The following is a 2,945-nucleotide window of genomic DNA, read 5'->3' on the forward strand; positions in this document are numbered from 1 at the left end:
CAAAAGGTCCAGAGGGAGCAGTCGGTTTCTCATCTACTGTAATGTTTTCACTTGTCACTGCTCATCACACCACAGCTGTTTCCTCCAGTGACAATCTAGCCCTCAACACTAACATCTGAATGAATGCATACTTCAATTGTACTTATTTAAATAAAATTAATTTAATACATACTTTAATTCATACATACTTTATACATACACTACTGTGCAAAAATCTTAGGCACGTTAGTATTTTCACCCAAAAGAATGGTGTTCGGACAGTTATTTATATATTTTGCTGTAGTGTGTCAGTAGAAAATATCAGTTTACCTTTCCAAACATTCATTTTGCCATTGTCAGACTGCTTGTGTATTGAAAATCGCACTAGATTATTATTAAAATGAATGGCAAACTGATATGTCTACTGACACACTACAGCAAAATATATAAATAACTGGCTTAAAACCCTTTTTTTGGGGAGAAAATACTAATGTGCCTAAGAATTTTGCACAATACTGTACTTTACAAACGACATTGTTGCTACTTTATAAAGAATGACCATACAGTAATTCACAGAACTAATTAAAGACAGTGGCAGACAGCACTCATTTTAACTAAATATCAGAGCGATTGACAGGGATACAGTAGAAACATTACGTGTGGTTTTTGTATTAAATAATGACCCAGATTGTGAAATACATTTATTAGCCTTAGTGTAAGGGAAGCACAACTTGGGAAATGAGAGCATCCAAGGATCGTGAGAAAGCTATGGATTTATTTTAAATATTTGTAATATTCTTTAATGTTATCCATGTTTTTTTTTCTTTTTTTTTTTTAAGGCACCAGTAATGTTTTAAAAGTATCGAAATGGCACAGGACCCTACTTAATCTTTGTGTAATGCTAATGAAAAATACAATATGGGAGAGAAGAACTGTGGCTAAAAAGGAAAAAAATTGTGTTAGATGTTTGGACTGTGTTTAAAAGGAAAACAGAATTATATATTGAAAGACTGTATGTGTATTTTAAAGGTGGAAATATGTTGGATTCTTTTTATGATGTTTTTACCCCAAAAGTTAGTTGTGGTTTAAATGGTTTAAACATTAAATGGTTTAATGTGGAAGCTGCCAGGAAGTGAAGGAGATTTTTAAATTATCTATGTAAAGATGTGTAATGTAGAGATTTTTATAGAAGAAATTCTGTATTTTTTAATGATCGTGTTTAATCTATTGTATTTTATTGATTGAAATTTCTTACTAAAAAAAAAAAAAAGGATATGCCCGATCTCGTCTGATCTCGGAAGCTAAGCAGGTTTGGGCCTGGTTAGTACTTGGATGGGAGATCGCCTGGGAATACCAGGTGCTGTAAGCTTTTGGATTTTTTCACTAATTATATAAGAATCTAGCAAAAAAAAAAAAAAAGAAACAAAAAAAGATATCCCGATATCGGAAACTAAGCAGGTTTGGGTCTGGTTAGTACTTGGAAGGCAGACAGCCTGGTAATACAAGGTGCTGTAAGATTTTGGATTTTTTCACTAATTATCTAATAATCTAGCAAAAAAAAAAGATTATGTCCGATTTCAGAAGAAAAGCAGGTTTGGTCCTGGTTAGAACTTGAATGGGAGATGGCCTGGGAATACCATGTGCTGTAAGATTTTGGATTTTTTCACTAATTATCTAATAATCTTGCAAAAAAAGTCTATGTCAGATTTCAGAAGCAAAGCAGGTTTGGTCCTGGTTAGTACTTTAATGGGAGACGGCCTGGGAATATCAGGTGCTGTAAGCTTTTGGATTTTTTCACTAATTATCTAATAATCTAGCAAAAAAAAAAAAATTCTATGTCCGATTTCAGAAGCAAAGCCGGTTTGGTCCTGGTTAGAACTTGAATGGGAGATGGCCTGGGAATACCATGTGCTGTAAGATTTTGGATTTTTTCACTAATTATCTAACAATCTTGCAAAAAAAGTCTATGTCCGATTTCAGAAGCAAAGCAGGTTTGGGCCTGGTTAGTACTTGAATGGGAGACTGCCTGGGAATACAATGTGCTGTAAGCTTTTGGATTTTTTCACTAATTATCTAATAATCTTGATAAAAAAAAAAAAGAAAAAAAAGTTTCTATGCCTGATCTCGAAATCTAAGCAGGTTTGGGCCTGGGAAAACCAGTTGCTATAAGATTTTGGGTTTTCTTCCCTACTAATATATTGCTATGGTGATTAGAGTGGCCGATCTTTAAATAGCCCTCTCTTTGCAGCAACCCTTGCTTATGGCCATACCAACCTGGCTATGCCCGGTCTCGTCTGATCTCAGAATCTAAGCAGGTTTGGTCCTGGTTAGTTCTTGCAAGGGAGACAGCCTGGGAATACAAGGTGCTGTAAGATTTTGGATTTTTTCACTAATTATCTTATAATCTAGCAAAAATAAAGTTCATGTCCGATTTCAGAAGCAAAGCAGATTTGGTCCTGGTTAGAACTTGAATGGGAGATGGCCTGGGAATAACAAGTGCTGTAAGCTTTTGGATTTTTTCACTAATTCTATAAGAATCTAGCAAAAAAAAAAATTCTATGTCCGATTTCAGAAGCAAAGCCAGTTTCGGCCTGGTTAGTACTTGAATGGGAGACTGCCTGGGAATACCATGTGCTGTAAGCTTTTGGATTTTTTCACTAATTATCTAATAATCTTGATAAAAAAAAAAGAAAAAAAAGTTGCTATGCCCGATCACAGAATCTAAGCAGGTTTGGGCCTGGGAAAACCAGGTGCTGTAAGCTTTTCATTTTTCTTCCCTACTTATATAATGCATTAGCGATTAAAGTGGCTGATCTTTAAATAGCCATCTCTTTGCAGCAACCCTCGCTTACGGCCATAACAAACTGGCTATGCCTGATCTTGTCTGATCTCGGGAAGCTAAGCAGGTTTGGGCCTGGTTAGTACTTGGATGGAAGACCGCCTGGGAATACCAAGTGCTGTAAGCT

The 2,945-nt window shown here is 35.5% G+C and overlaps 1 pseudogene; it reads left to right on the forward strand.

Moving 5' to 3' along the window:
* Positions 1-2,825: 2,825 nt before the first annotated feature.
* LOC132133859 (5S ribosomal RNA) lies at positions 2,826-2,945 on the forward strand (annotated as a pseudogene).

Source organism: Carassius carassius, chromosome 50 (assembly GCF_963082965.1).
Source record: "Carassius carassius chromosome 50, fCarCar2.1, whole genome shotgun sequence".
Lineage (NCBI taxonomy): Eukaryota > Metazoa > Chordata > Actinopteri > Cypriniformes > Cyprinidae > Carassius > Carassius carassius.